At 46.0% G+C, this 16,207-nt stretch overlaps 1 protein-coding gene across 2 annotated transcripts in view; it reads right to left on the bottom strand.

Moving 5' to 3' along the window:
- The window catches only part of pak1 (p21 (RAC1) activated kinase 1), a 164,487-nt gene extending 148,280 nt beyond the window's left edge, over window positions 1-16,207 (bottom strand). The window contains exon 1 of one of the 2 annotated variants that reach the window (XM_033023377.1): window positions 15,985-16,207. The gene's annotated coding sequence lies outside the window, so the exon portion shown is untranslated. The remainder of the gene's footprint in view (window positions 1-15,984) is intronic. The other variant, XM_033023376.1, reaches the window with a different exon arrangement.

The following is a 16,207-nucleotide window of genomic DNA, read 5'->3' as shown; positions in this document are numbered from 1 at the left end:
GTAACACCTTAACACGCTGTCAAAATGTCTGAGAGTACTTCACACTGTCAGTGTTAACAGCTAAGTCAGCGTGTGGCATTCCATAAAATAGCAACAATGGCAAACGCTGGAAACAAGGAACTGCAGACTTTGGTTTACACAAAAAAAGACACAAAGTGCAGGAGTGGGTCAGCCAGCATACCTGGATAATGTGGATAGGCAATGTTTCAGGTGATTTCAGGTCACCTTTCCATGCTCTCCATAGATACTGCCCGATGTGCTGAGTTACTCCAGCACTTGTGTGACTTTTTTTTGGAGATGGGGTTGACAGGTGGGGAGACGGAAGGGTAGAAATAGCAAAAGAGAGTGGGAGGCGATAGGTGGAGCTAAAGGAGTGCAGATGATGAAATCTGATATGAACAAAGGATGGGGGGGGGGGGGGGGGGGGGTGATAAAGTGGGGAGGGTGGAAAGGTTTGGAACAAACCTGATCCTCAATCCCATTTGCTTTTGCTTTCCTTTGAATGCCTCATTACGCTCAAATTATCAGCAGTTCTATATTTTTCATCAATTTGCTAAGGTTCAGGATGCCATTTCACTCATTGTCAAGACTAACTCCTGGTAGAGCAATTTTTTTTTTTTTTTTAAAGAGTAAACATTTCTACTTTCTTAACTTTTAATGCATTGGCTAGGCACAAAATGCTGGAGTAACTCAGTGGGACAGGCAGCATCTTTGGACAGAAGGAATGGGCGATGTTTTGGGTCGAGACCCTTCTTCAGGCCGTCTACCTTTGATTTTACCAGCATCTGCAGTTCTTCCTCACATCATTGGCTCTGCAGGAGAGCAGTATTCCATTAACTTTATGAAGAGATGTCTCAGCCTCTCACATTCATTGGAAAGGGTGTTTACCCTTTGAACAGAGAACATAGAACAGAACAGGAACAGGCCCTTCAGCCCACATGGTCAGTGCCGTACACAATGCAGAATTTAATTAATCTCCTCTGCCAACATGTGATCCATATCCCTCCATTCCCTGCATAACGTTGTGTCTCTCCGAAAGCCTATCGAACACTCAATGTTTCTCATGCAAGACTACCTCACTGCCTGAACCTCCTTGCCCATCCACTGGCCCTGCCTTGGCCCCAACGTAACAGCACAATTAATAAAAGGCTTAAGTGCGCCAGACTGTTTTCCTAGCAGACATCAGGAGGAGTTTAACGCTCCCGTAAGTACTTCTAAGAAACACCGGGTGCTCCAATAATAAATATCCAACCTGCATTATGACTGCTAAAAACGTTCTGAGTTATGCAACACTGGGTCCACTGTAGGTAATGGCAGAAGTAGGAGCAATTTGTGGGCATGATAAATTAAGGCATCACACAAGATTAAAGCATATTGATTCAAGTATGATTCCTCACTGCCAATGCAGTAAATCTTGCCCGTGTCACAAACCCTACATTTCATAAGGAACCTTGTTTTTTTTTATGCAAAAGGAAACATATAATGGAAGAAACAGCAAATGATGGCAAAAACTTGCTACAAAGGACAAAGCTACTTTTTAGTGAGGTGTGCTGTACATTCCTAGAATTGGTTTGGAAGCAAAATATTGGTACAGACATCTGGCATCGAAGGAGCAGACAAAACCAACCCCATCCACAAAAAAACGAGTGCACCGCACCGTGGCGCAGAGGTAGAGTTCATGCCTTACAGCACCAGAGACCCGGGTTTGATCCCAACTATGCGTGATGTCTGTACGGAGTTTGCACGTCCTCCCAGGACACCAAGTCAGCAGCCTGGTGACAATATCATTATAATTTAATTGTATAAAAGTGAAATTAATGTATCTTTAAGATGAAAATAAACCAGCTATACTCTCATTTGCATAAAGTTGACTTCATGTGTTTATACCAGCTTTACAAGTTGGCTGATATTTACCTAACTTTCTGTCCTTCCATTCTAACCAAGAATGCCTGCTTTTAAACTCCCTAGCCTGACTCAGTCCATAGGGCTGGCCAGGAGTTATCATCTAGAAGGAACAAGGAGATATTCAGCACACACACTCACAGTAAAATGTGTAATAACTACGTTATTTACTACTTTACTACAACAAGATTGAGCTAGCAAGGCCGTTTAGTGAATATATGTGTGGTATTCATTCAGTTTGGGAAATCTCTTATAAGCTAGTAGCTAGTAGTCTAATATCTGCTAAAGTTCACTTGTATACGACTTTCACTTACCCGATACACTGCTGGCATCAGGCTTCGCTGTAGTTCCCTCTTCTTCATCTAACGTCCTAGTGACTGCTGGAGTGTCGTCCGAGGCAGCAGCAGGCTTGTTGTTTTTTTTAAATGGCTAAGGGTAGTTTGTTGCTTCCGCTTCATATTTACTGTTGAGCCGCTGGACATCACCTCAGCGCCGACTGAGTTGATATCGCTGTGGTCTAGGTGACGTGACGTCAGGTCTAGGTCACGGGCGGTCACCACGGTCACGGGCACGGGCCATGGACGGAAGCCTCTGTATGGCTATTATAATGCTGCGTTCCATTGTACTCGGAACTCGGGACTTTCCGACTATCGAAGTTGATACGTGTCATTGCGCATTTCTAAGTGGGCATACGGAAATGCTGGAGCTTTCTTAGTGGGTATACGGCGTATACCTGCGTATCACGTAGACTACACCTCTGAGTCTCACCCTGGTCACTCCCTCTTCTCCCCTCTCCCATCAGCCAAAGGTACAAAAGTTTAAAAACATACGTCCAGATTCAGGGAAAGATTCTTCCCAGCTGTTTTGAGGCAAATGAACCATCCACGGACTAACTAGAGTGGTCCTGCCTCTCCATCTACTATATTGGAAACCTTCAAACTATCTTTAATCAGACTTTACATTGCTCTAAACATTCTTCCCTTTACACTGTGTATGTATACTGTGGATGGCTTGATCGTAATCATGTATAGTCTATTTTGCTGACTGGATAGCACACAACAAAGGCTTTTCACTGTACCTCGGTACAGGTGACAATAATAAACTGATTTTAGATGATCAGCCATCGGTCATCGATCAGGCTTAAGGAAAGAGCTGCCATTTAAAATTCCTGCAAGTGCAGCTTTTATGTCTGTGCAATTCATTTCTTTCATTGCCTCAAATCTCCACCATAAACAAGGTGGACAAATGGTTTAGCCTCTTCCTCTTTTGAAAGGAAGATAACATTCTTCTTTTTTTAAATATCCCTTAATTTCCCCAGATTTGAAGCCGAGAAGACAGGCGTTGCTCTCATTAAAAGCTAATGAATTATTAAAGCTCACGCATCAAACAGCAGGGGCCACGGGGGAGAATGCCGAAGCTGCTGATGCTCAGAAGAGCGCCGAGGTGACAGGAATGAAATCTGCAAACTGTACTTTGCAGACGATGCTTGTCCATTCAATACACAAAAAAACCTCAAGAAGATCAAATAACGAGGGCTTTGTGCGGCAGGGTACGTTTTAAAAATCCCAGAAGAATGGTTAGGAGCAGTAATCACTGCATATGGCGTTGACATTATCCACAGGGAAGCTTTTCCCTAGAGAATCAGTGGAATATTAATGTGAATGAATGAATGAATAAGCTTATTGGCCAAGTATTCACATACAAAGAATTTGCCTTGGTGCTCTGCCCGCAAGTGACAACATGACATACAGTGACAGTTAGGAATGACACATAAAACATTAATCATTAATAATAAAACATTATTGATTAAACATGTGAATTAAATAAAATATCAGAGCAAAAGGAGGCTACAGATTTTTGGTTATTGAGCAGGGCTGCTACGTGGAAAAAAAGCTGTTTTTATGTCTGGCGGTGGCAGCTTTGACAGTCCGGAGTCGCCTTCCAGAAGGGAGTGATTCAAAGAGTTTGTGGCCAGTGTGAGAGGGGTCAGAGATGATCTTGCCCGCTCGCTTCCTGGCCCTTGCAGTGTACAGTTCATCAATGGAGGGAAAGTTACAGCCAATAACCTTCTCTGCTGATCAGGACGATTCGCTGCAGCCTCTGGGTGTCGAGCCAAACTAGACCATGATGGAGAAGGTGAGGACAGACTCTACGATGGCCGTATAGAATTGGGCCATCATTGCCTGTGGCAGATTGTGCTTCCTCAGCTGCCGCAGGAAGTACATCCTCTGTTGTGCCTTTTTGACTGTGGAGTCGATGGTGGCCCCCCACATAAGGTCCTTGGAGATTATGGTTCCCAGGAACTTAAAATACTCCACAGATGTAACTGTGGAGTTGTTGATGGTGAGTGGGGTTAGGGGAGGGGGAGCTCTCTTAAAGTCTACAATCAATTCCACTGTCTTAAGAGTATTGAGCTCCAGGTTGTTGCGATGGCACCAGGACGCCAGCTGTGACACTTTCTGTCTGTAGGCAGATTCCTCCCTATCCTGGATCAGTTCAATCAGGGTTGCATCGTCCGCAAACTTGAGAAGCTTGACAGAAGAGTCAGTGGAGGTGCAGTCGTTGGTGTAGAGAGAGTAGAGGAGAGGGGGGAGGACGCAGCCTTGCGGTGCTCCTATGCTGAGGGTTTGCGGGTCCGAGATGTGCTTTCCCAGCCTCACGTGCTGCTTCCTTTCTGTCAGGAAGCTGGTGATCCACTGACAGAGGGGTTCAGGCACAGTCAACTCGGAAAGTTTGGGTTGTAGTAGCTCTGGCACAATGGTGTTGAATGCAGAGCTAAAATCAACAAACAAAATCCTCGTATAGGTCTCCTAGAGGTCTAGGTGCTGGAGGATGAAGTGCAGGCCCAGGTTGACTGTGTCATCCACAGATCTATTGGCCTGATATGCAAACTGCAGACTGTCCGTGATATTTTTCAGCTTGGCCAGCACAAACATTTCAAGGGTCTTCATGACTACAGAGGTCAGTGCGACAGGCCTGTAGTCATTAAGACCAGTAATCCTTGCTTTTTTGGGGGTACAGAGACAATAGTGGTATAGGGACAAAAGTTCTAGGCCTGCCTGAAAGAACAGCAGTAAAAAAGTGGGATATAATAGGTATATTACTGTAAAGCTTCCAAATTAAAATTACCCAACCACAAAAACTTACTAAACACAAAGTGCTGGAGTAACCTAGTGGATCAGGCAGCATTTGTGAGAGGGAATGGGCACACAAAGAAGGTATTTGACAATAGAAATGGGTTTTGTCCTGCCCTTCCCATCTGCCCGATCTCCCACCCACCCTCCCAAACCACAATCAGCCTGAAGAAGGGTCCCGGCCTGAAACGTTACTCATCCATGTTCTCCACAGATGCTGCCTGACCTGCTGAGTTATTCCAGCACTTTGTGCCTTTTTTGTTCCAACATGAAATGTTACCTGTCCATTCCCCTCCACAGATGGTGCCTGACCCGCTGAGATACTCCTGCACTTTGCTCAAGATTCTAGCATCTGTAGTTCCTCATGTCTCCACAAAAACTTACATTTATATAGCCTAACTTTAATAGAGGAAATGTTTCCAAGGCAGTGACAAGAATAGACATATTAACATTTGACAATGAAAGTGAAGATATTAACACGCAACTAAGATCTTAGTCAAATACTTAGGCATTAAAATCAACTTAAAATATGAGAGCGTGTCAGAAGTTTAGAGAGGAAATTCCAGACTTTGGATCTCAGTTGCTGAAGCCACGGCCACTAATCGAGGAACAATGTAAATCAGGGTCGTTCGAGAGACAGAATTGGATGAGCATCATGGTTTGGGAAGTTCGCACAGCTGGAAGAAGTTACAGAGAAAGGGAGATGATATCTGGGAGATAGTTCAACTAACTGTACTTTTTTGTAGAATGTCAATCCCAATCTGGTAAGAATTAAAATGGAGATGGAATTAGCTAGCAACAGATAGGGACCATTTCTCATTGCATCATTCTCTTGCACCTTTTATCATTGGAGTGGACAGGGTTGAGTAGCAGTGGTGGGCAAGTGAGGTCACGTGGGGAAAGACTAGTTCAAGTTCAAGTGAGTTTATTGTCATGTGTCACTGATAGGACAATGAAATTCTTGCTTTGCTTCAGCACACAGAACATAGTAGGCATTTACTACAAAACAGATCAGTGTGTCCGTATACCATTATATAAATATATACACACATGAATAAATAAACTGATAAAGTGCAAATAACAGATAATGGGTTATTAATGATCAGAGTTTTGTCCGAGCCAAGGTTAATAGCCTGATGACTGTGGGGAAGTAGCTATTCCTGAACCTGGTCGTTGCAGTCTTCAGGCTCCTGACTAGTCAGTCATCTTCCACTTTACTTTAGAGATACAGCGTGGAAACAGGCCCTTCAGACCACCGAGTGTGCGCTGACCAGCGATTACCCCATACACTAACTTTGTCGTACATACTAGAGACAATTTACAATTTTACTGAAGCCAATTAACCTACAAACCTGTATGTCGTGGGAGGAAACAAGAGAGCACCCGGAGAAAACCCACAGTCACAAGGAGAACGTACAAACTCCGTACGAACAGCACCTGTCGTCAGGATCAAGCATTAAAAAAAAGGTGCAGGAGTACGCCATTCAGCTCTTCGAGCCAGCACTGCCATTCAACATGATCATGGCTGATCATCTTTCTTCACTGCCTGCTGTACCTGCAAGCTTACTTTCAGTGACTGATGTGCAAGCACACCCAGGACTCGTTGCACCTTCTCTTTTTCCAAATTTGACATCATTCAGATGACCTCAGGCGAGGGAGTTCCCCAATTGGCAGATTGTTGGACATAATACCAAGTAATCTGCCTATGAGGGAAGCCGCTTGCCCGAGATAACCTGTTGCCGGCCGTGATTTGTCCGCCTCCTTTCCGCTTCCATGTTTATCTCCCCCCCCCCCCCCCCCCCCCCCCCCCCGCGCTCTCCATTGCAATCAGTCTGAAGGGTTGTGACCTGAAATGTCACCTATCTATTTCCTCCAGAGATGCTGCCTGACCTGCCGAGTTACTCCAGCATTTTGAGTCAATCTTAAACCAGATAACCCGTTTTAGCCATGCTGGCCAAGGGATAAAAATGAACCAACGCTCTAGGGACCACCCTTCCAATTTTCTTTTACACACATTGACAACGAACCATATTATGTGGGGCTGTAAAATGGAGACACAAGGAACTGCAGAAAAAAAAGACATGTTGGGGCCTTGATCATATTTACTGGCAGATCAAGCTTGAGCACTGAACAGCATCTCACTGCTCTTTTTTTCTTGTGTTTCCATACTTCCAGCCCAGCAGACTGATATTTAAGGGATCAGCCATCAATTGAAGATTCAGGAGTGTTTTATTATCATATGTACCAAAACGGAACACTGAAATTCTTACTTGCAGCGGCACAACCGATTTGTTAACACAGCACTCAATAGATATATTTGACAGCAAGTGTAAATATCAGGGTAAATATCAAAAAGCCATTAAGAATTGCTGTCAAACATCAAGTGCAAAGGATGATGCTGAGATGAGATACAAGGAACAGCAGATGCTACAATCTTGGGCAAGACACAAAATGCTGGAGGCACGATGGCGCAGTGGTAGAGTTGCTGCCTGACAGCGCCAGAGACACGGGTTCAATCCTGACCATGAATGCTGACTGTATGAAGTTTGAACGTTCTTTCTGTGACCATGTGTGCTTTCTATGGGTGCTCCAGTTTCCTCCCACACTCCAAAGACTGACAGGTTTGTCGGTTAATTGGCTTTGGTAAAGATTGTAAATTGTCCCTGGTATATAAAATAGCGCTAGTGTATGGGGATCGCTGGTCGGTGCAGACTCGGTGGGCTGAAGGGAATTTTTTCCACACTGTATCTGGAAACTAAACTAAGCAGGTCAAGCAGCATCTGTGGAGGGAATGGACAGACAATGTTTCAGAGCGGGACCCTCTTCGGAGTCATTATGTTGGGGGGAGAGAAAGGTGGAGAAGGGAGGCGAGAGTGGGACAAAGTCTGGCAAGTTATAGTGGATACAGGTGATGGGGGGTGTTGCTTGGACTATGTCATAGAGTCATACAGCATAGAAACAGATGTGCGGAGTAAATGCTGAAATGAAGTTGCTTTAAAACGTATTCTGTAAAAGAGAAAGGTATCCAGTGTCCTGAGACCAAGGTATAGTATGTTACAGACCAAGTGTTGGTGAGTGGGATAGGTATAGGCAGGTACAAAGATCACCATAAACATGTAGAAAAGAGGTAGTGCAGATGCTGGTTTACAAAAAAACAAAGTGCTGGAGCGTTGATCAAATTAACTGGCAGAGGAAGGTTGATGGATGGTATTTAGTTAATACACAAAAGGACACAAAGTGCTGGTGTTACTCCAGTACTTTGTGTGGCTCTGGACACGGTGGGCCGATGTGTCACATACCGGAGAAACAGGTTCCACAACCTCAGTCTGATGAAGGGTCCCGGCCCAAAATATCACCTGTCCTTTTTCTCCAGAGGTCTGCTGCCTGACCCGCTAAGTTACTCCAGCATTTGGAACAACTCTATCTTTGGTACAAACCAGCATTTGCAGTTCTTTGTTTCTACTCTATAACTTTTCAGTCTGACTACTACATTTTCTTGTATAATAACTTTTGATACTGGGGGTATTATAAAAGCTGTTGACAGTTTTTAGCATGCATGTGGCAGGGCTGCCAACTCCCACGCATTGAGCGTTAGAATCACGCATTTGGCCAAATTCTCACGCTCTCATGCTGATCACAGAATTTCTCACACTCTGTCGTGACAAATTCTGTAATCAACGAATATGTCAAAACTCATATCAACTGCATGGGTGTTGGAGAGCCGGGGCTGAGGCAAGGATGGAAGCAAAAGCAGCGGCGGGGACAGATGCGGACGGGGAGCCGGGGCTGGCGAGTTGCTCGCTGCAGCTCTGGCCATGGAGCAGCCTCAGTGCATAATCCCCGGCCGTCGGAAGCGTTGCGCCGCTGCCGTGAGTCTCTGTGCCGAATTCGCCCAGGTGACCGGCATGGTTCAGGCTGCAGCTCGCTGCATCCTGGAGGACAACCAGTGGCTGCTGGAAGTAAGTACCAAGCACTGGGTAGAAACGGTGGAAGATAGTGGCCTTCAAATGGGGATGGTTGGTGAAAGCATCGTGCTTGCCTACCAGATTTTCACACTGTAACTGCAGGAAAAATGTTCCTGATATTGGGGGAGTTCAGAATCAGAGGTCACAGTTTAAGAATAAAGGGTAGGCCAGTTAGGACTGAGATGAGGACAAACTTTCTTCATGCAGAGAGTTGTGAATTTGTGGAATTCTCTGCCACAGAAGGCAGTGCAGGCCAATTCACTGGAAGTTTTCAAGAGAGAGTTACATTTAGCCCTTGGTGCTAGCAAAATCAAGGGATATGGGGAAAGAACAGGAAAGAGGAACTGATTTTAGATGAACAGCCATGATCATATTGAATGGCAGTGCTGGCTCGAATGGCCGAATGGCATATTACTGCACCTATTTTCTATGTTTCTATGCTTTATTCTATGGCAATATAACTCGACCACTTGATTTTGAAGCATTCATGCATGGTGCAGGTAGTCATAGAGTGATATATTAAAAATACTTCAAACAAAAAACATTGACATCATACTTCTACAATGCCCCTACCGTGGGGGGGGGGGGGGGGGGGGGGGGACATTTGACAGGCTCAATAGAAATGTCCCCAATCACGTTGTTTTATTAATTGAACACGTAGATGAACATCCTCAAGGAGTGTAATCAGATGGAAACTGATTCAGATGTGACGTTTAAGAGCTTGTTCAAAGAAGGGGCATATTTTAAAGGAGTGACAGAGATACTTGCAGGGGAATGTGTGAGGAGGTTATTATTTGTCTTTAGTTTTAGCTTGAACCAGGACATCTGAAGATTCAAAGTTTAATATAGTAATTGTGCTGATACTGACTCCAACCAACCACGTAATGAATATCATCCTTTCCAGGTTTTATTTTTCTGATGCCATTTAAACTTCACTTGGATTTCAATCACTTCAATGTAAAACTAATTGGGAATGGGGAGCATTGGAACAAAAATTGCCCTCGGTACATATTAACTGTAATATAATTGTTGGTAGGTGCAATCAAAGCAAAGATATTTTTATCATTGTTGTGCTATGAATGCCACAGAAAATATTATGTACTCTCAAGATCACATTTAATAGAATCATATTGCTAATTATATAGTTATTGGAGTTTGCATTTCAGAAAAGTTCCAGCTGAGAGGAAGACGGCAAAATACTGAAAATGACTTCAGGACAGTTTGTTAGGAAAATGAAGGAAATGGTAACAGAATACTTATACAGCATAGTGAGTATAATTTTACGGATGAGATTGTGTTCAACTAATTGATGACTTCTTTGACAAAGTAACTAACGTTAGATAACAAGGAAGCCAATGGATGTAGCAAACATACAACAATACAGCACAGGTACAGGCCCTTCGGCCCACATAATACTACTAATCCATTCTGCCCGCACGTGGTCTCCTGCATAATAATGCTGCCATCTATATTTTCATCCATGGTGGATTCGGGTCAAGACCCTGCAGACTGGGTTCCGACCCGATACGGCACTTATCCGTTCTTCAAAAGATGCTTGGAAAGGAACTGCAGATGTTGCTTTACACCGAAGACGGACAAAAATGCTGGAGTAACTCAGTGGGACAGGCAGCATCTCTGGATAGAAGAAAGAAATGGGTACGTTTCGGGTCGAGACCATTCTTCAGTCTGAAAAAGGGTCTCGACCTGAAACGTACCCATTCCAACTCTCCAGAGATGCTACCTGTCCCGCTGAGTTATTCCAGCACTTTGTGTCTGACTTCGGAGATGCTGCCTGACCCTCTGAGTTACTCCAGCACTTTGTGCTCTAGGCAGAATTCCAGCATCTGTTATGCATTTCCTTCCAACTACATATCCATCCAATTAATTCATATACATCACGAACAGAGGTCCCAGCACTGATCCCCGCCACTACTAGTCACAGACCTCCAACCAGAATAACACCCTTGTATGTTTTTTTTTAAACCTGGTATGTTTCGTTATCGACTATTAAAAAAAAACTAAACAGTAGCCTTGGGTCCTGACCAGAAAGGACAAACAGAGAAGCTAAGAAAAGTGGCAAAGCAAACCTCAGGAATCCACATGCTGCCTGACAAAGCAAGTACTCAGTTCTTAACTGTTAAATCACACCATTGAGTCGGTTACTCAAAATAAAAGAGAATGCGGTTTCACATGCCACCACTGCAAGAATCTTGAGTACATACTCAGTCAGTGAACAGTACAACCATTCAACATGCAGATTTTTTTTTCCTCAAACCCATTCATTTCCATCCCAACAGCAGTTAAGTATAAATTGAATTCATTCTAAAGCATTAAAAAAATATATTGTTAGTGAGACCAAACCTCTCCAAGAGGTTCAGACAGCGTCAAGATTTCAAAGTATTTTCTGAAACGCAGCAACTTATTTGAACAGCGTAAAATACTATCGCAATTAATGTCACAGATTGCAAATATAGTTACACGGAGTGTAAACATTTCCTTCTTCACTGCATTTGTGCTTATACATGCACATGAATGTCAAGGGTTTGGTGAAGGAACAGCGAAGATTTGCACAAATGTACTAGGTTCATAAAAGGCTTTAAGTGCAGTGGGAAAAACTGTTTCCAAAGGCAAAAACCAGCTGACACAGAGTCAAACAAGAGACGCGAGGAACTGCAGATGCTGGAACCTTAAGCAAAACACAAACTGCAATCAATCAGAAGGGTCCCGAGCTGAAACATCGCCTATCCATTCTCTCCACATATGCTGCCTGACCCGCTGAGTTCATCCAATTCAGACACACACGGTCGGGGACCCGGCTGGGGCCTCGCGGATCTGAGTCCGGTTCGGCACCATGTAGGCGGTAATGGTGAAGCCTCGCGGGTTGGCCCGCGGTCGATGGGAGACCACCGCGAGGGGGAGAGGGAAAACAATGGATACCCTGCGTGGAGGAACCGCTGGGGGGGGTCACAAAAGGGGGAGCCGACGTGCTTTGTAACTTTGTCAGCACCGTAGGTGGCCGCTATTTGTATACATTGTTCTTTGCAAGCAAAGAATCTCACCGTGCCTAGTCACATGTGACAATAAAGTATTCCTATTCCTATTCCGTTTTGCTCAGACTTAAACAGGTCGCCAGCAAAAATGGGATAAGAAAGTGGAAAAATGTTTGTCTTCCGAGTGAGATGCTGGAGTAACTCAGCATTTCTCAGGCAGTATCTCTGGCGAGAATGAATGGGCGACGTTTTCTGTCAAGCCCCTTCTTCAGACATTTCTTCTTACATTTCTCCTAGTGAAATATAATACCATCAAATGTACCAAACATTTAGGAGGAAGTAGATTGAAAAAAAAAACAGGTATTTCCCAGCTATCGAGGGGGCTAGGTTCCAAAAGAATATGTTGCAATGTGGAAATATATAAAGATGGAGCGTACAGAAAACCTTTAACTTTTGGGGGATTATTAACTAGTGAGGTTGGTAATTAGTTAGAGGCTGATCAACCAAGCACGGCTGCAGTGAATCCAAAGTAAACAACGTTTATTCTGACGCACTGGAATTTACAAGTCATTCATCTAACAACTATTGCAGTCAAGATAGACACAAAATGCTGGAGTAACTCAGCAGGACAGGCAGCATTTCGGGAATGAACTAATAGGTGACGTTTCGAGTAAAGACCCTTCTTCAGATTGAGTCTTGTCACCCATTCCTTCTATACAGAGATGCTGCCTGTCCTGCTGAGTTACCCCAGCATTTTGTGTCTATTTTCAATGTAAACCAGTATCTGCAGTTCCTTCCTAACTATTATCGTCAGATGGCGGAGTGCAGGTCTGTGTGTGCTTTGTTCTGACACTTAAATAGTCATGGTACAGAAAGATATGGCCCTAACAAGGGCAAATAGGATTAACCTTGATCTCACTCGGAAGACAAACATTTTTCCACTTTCTTATCCCATTTTTGCTGGCGACCTGTTTAAGTCTGAGCAAAACGGAATAGGAATAGGAATACTTTATTGTCACATGTGACTAGGCACGGTGAGATTCTTTGCTTGCAAAGAACAATGTATACAAATAGCGGCCACCTACGGTGCTGAAGGGTAGAAAGGTGATTATGGACGTGGATACAAGGAACTGCAGATGTTAACTGACAGAAGGACACAAATCACTTAAGTAACGCAGTAGGTCATGTGGCATCGCTGGAGAACATGGATAGGTGGAGTTTGGGTCAAGACCCTTCTTCAGTCCCAACCCGAAGCATCACCTGTCGATGTTCTTAGAGGCGCTGCCTGACCCGCTGAGTTACTCCAGTTCTTTGAATCCTTTCGTCTCATTATGGACGTAGTGGGCTGAAAGGCTTGTTTGGGCTCTACAAATCTATGACTATATACATTGTAGCTTGTTTAAGTTCAAAAGTTTCCCAGACTCTGCACTGAATTGTAGGGAGAGGTGGTGCAGGCTAGGACTCTATTCCATGGAGCGTATGAGGATGAGGGGTGATCTTATAGAGATGTACAAAAACACGAGAGGAATAGATCAGGTAGACGCACAAAGTCTCTTGCCCAAAGTAGGGGAAATCGAGGAACAGAGGACATAGGTTCAAGGGGAAGGAAAAAGGATTTAATAGGAATCTGAGGGGTAACTTTAACCACACAAAGGGTGGTGGGTGTATGGAACAAGCTGCCAGAGGAGGTAGTTGAGGCTGGAACTATCGCATTTCAGATACATTTAGATAGGTACATGGATAGGACAGGTTTGGAAGGCAGGTGGGCTATCTTGGTCAGCTTGGGCAAGTTGGGCCTGTTTCCACACTGTATGACACAACGCAGCGCGGGAGCATGTATCGGGAGGTTGCACGTAGTCGAGGTTGCGACACGTGACCCGTACGGGGGTTGCCACACAACGTCAAACAGAGTACATGCGGTGAACTGCAGGTAAGCATTTACTATGGCTGTCAGCACAGCCGGCCCTTCTTCTGGCCCTGCATCCGGACTGGTTGCATACCCACAGGCAGTCTATCCCCGCGGCCGGGTGTGGGGGGGGGAGGGGGGGGGAGCAGGAGGAGGTGGTCGCGAGGGGGGGGGGAAGGAAGAGGTTGGGGTGTCGGTGCAGCGCAGTCAGTGACTCTGGGTGGGCAGAGGGAGCAGACCATCACCAACTCTGCTTCGGCAGACCCCCCTCGCCCCGGCCCCGTGTGTGGGCACTGCCGACCCACAGCCTGTGACAGTGCGGCCCACAGGGGGAGACAGGGCAGAGGGCTGCAGTGGCTGGACAGCGCTGACCCCGGGGGGAGAGTGGGGGCTGTCCCGAGGGATGCGCTCCTTCGGCCGCTTACACCTTGGGGCTCGGGTTCAGAACAAAGATACTGATACCTTCCCGCTTTCAATGACAGCACCCACAAATATTTATAGCGCAAAAAATGACAATTTTAACAGGTAACATAGAAACATTGGAAATAGGTGCAGGAGTAGGCCATTCGGCCCTTCGAACCTGCACCGCCATTCAATATGATCATGGCTGATCATCCAACTCAGTATCCCGTACCTGCCTTCTCTCCATACTCCCTGATCCCTTAAGCAACAAGGGCCACATTTAACTCCCTCTTAAATATAGCCAATGAACTGGCCTCAACTACCTTCAGTGGCAGAGAATTCCACAGATTCACCACTCTCTGTGTGGAAAAAAAAATTCTCATCTCAGTCCTAAAATACTTCCACCTTATCCTTAAACTGTGACCCCTTGTTCTGGACTTCCCCAACATCGGGAACAATCTTCCTGCATCTAGCCTGTCCAACCACTTAAGAATTTTGTAAGTTTCCATAAGATCCTCAATCTTCTAAATTCTAACGAGTACAAGCCGAGTCTATCCAGTCGTTCTTCATATGAAAGTCCTGCCATCCCAGGAATCAGTCTGGTGAACCCTCTCTGTACTCCCTCTATGGCAAGAATGTCTTTCCTCAGATTAGGAGACCAAAACTGTACACAATACTCCAGGTGTGGTCTCACCAAGACCCTGTACAACTGCAGTAGAACCTGAAGAAGGGTTTCGGCCCGAAACGTCGCCTATTTCCTTCGCTCCATAGATGCTGCTGCACCCGCTGAGTTTCCCCAGCAATTTTGTGAGAGTCTGAAGAAGGGTTTCGGCCCGAAACGTCGCCTATTTCCTTCGCTCCATAGATGCTGCTGCACCCGCTGAGTTTCCCCAGCAATTTTGTGTACCTGCAGTAGAACCTCCCTGCTCCTATACTCAAATCCTTTTGCTATGAATGCTAACATACCATTCGCTTTCTTCACTGCCACTGCCTAAGAAGGTACATGTTCGGTGTGTGAACAATGTGTGCCGAGGCAGCCATGTCCTCCACATAGATTGAGCTGCTCCGTGCATCACGCCCTTTGGCCCGATGACCTTAGGTGCAATCTCCCTATTGTCTTTCCGCTGACTGGTTAGCACACAGCAAAAGCTTTTCACTGTACCTCAGTACACGTGACAACAAACTGAACGGAACTAAACCGAGGATAGACACAAAATATTGAATTAACTCAGCGGGACACGCAGCATCTCTGGAGAAGGAATGGGTGACGTTTTGGGTCGAGACCCTTCTTCATACATCCAGGGGACACCCCGGACTCTGCATAGATACAGCGCGCCCATCCGGGGGGTACCCCGGACTCTGTATGGTCACAACGCGGGTACCTCGGCAGACGGACGCGCGGTTGCCAGGGCGACCGGCGTCCAGGAGCTGTGGGGAGTGGGGGGGGAGAGCTGGAACCCCGGACAATGAATAGTCACCGCGCCCGCACCCCGGACTCTGTATGGTCACAACGCAGTTACCAGGGCGACCGGCGTCCAGGAGCTGTGGGTGGGTGAAGGGGGGGGAGAGCTGGAACCCCGGACAATGAATAGTCACCGCGCCGGCACCCCGGACTCGGTGTTCCGCAGACGCGGTTGCCAGGGCGACCGGCGGGGCGGGGGCGGGCCCGAGCGCGAGCTTCGAACCTGCCTTTCCAACCGCCTTGCCTGAAGAGCGGCGTCGCCCGTCCCGTCGCGTCCCGTCGCCTCTCCTCCTCCTCCTCCTGCTGCTGCTGCTGCTCCACCACCACCACCTCCTCCGGCTGGTCCGCCTCAGGTTTACGCTCCGTCACTCTCCGCTGAATAGCTTTCCTTCTCCTTGACCGGGCGCTCTCGCTCCCCGTCAAACAACCGCAACTACCGCCGCCGC

The sequence above is a fragment of the Amblyraja radiata genome, chromosome 6 (genome assembly GCF_010909765.2).
Source record: "Amblyraja radiata isolate CabotCenter1 chromosome 6, sAmbRad1.1.pri, whole genome shotgun sequence".
In the NCBI taxonomy this organism is placed as follows: Eukaryota; Metazoa; Chordata; class Chondrichthyes; order Rajiformes; family Rajidae; genus Amblyraja; species Amblyraja radiata.
This window is presented reverse-complemented; position numbering and strand designations above follow the sequence as displayed.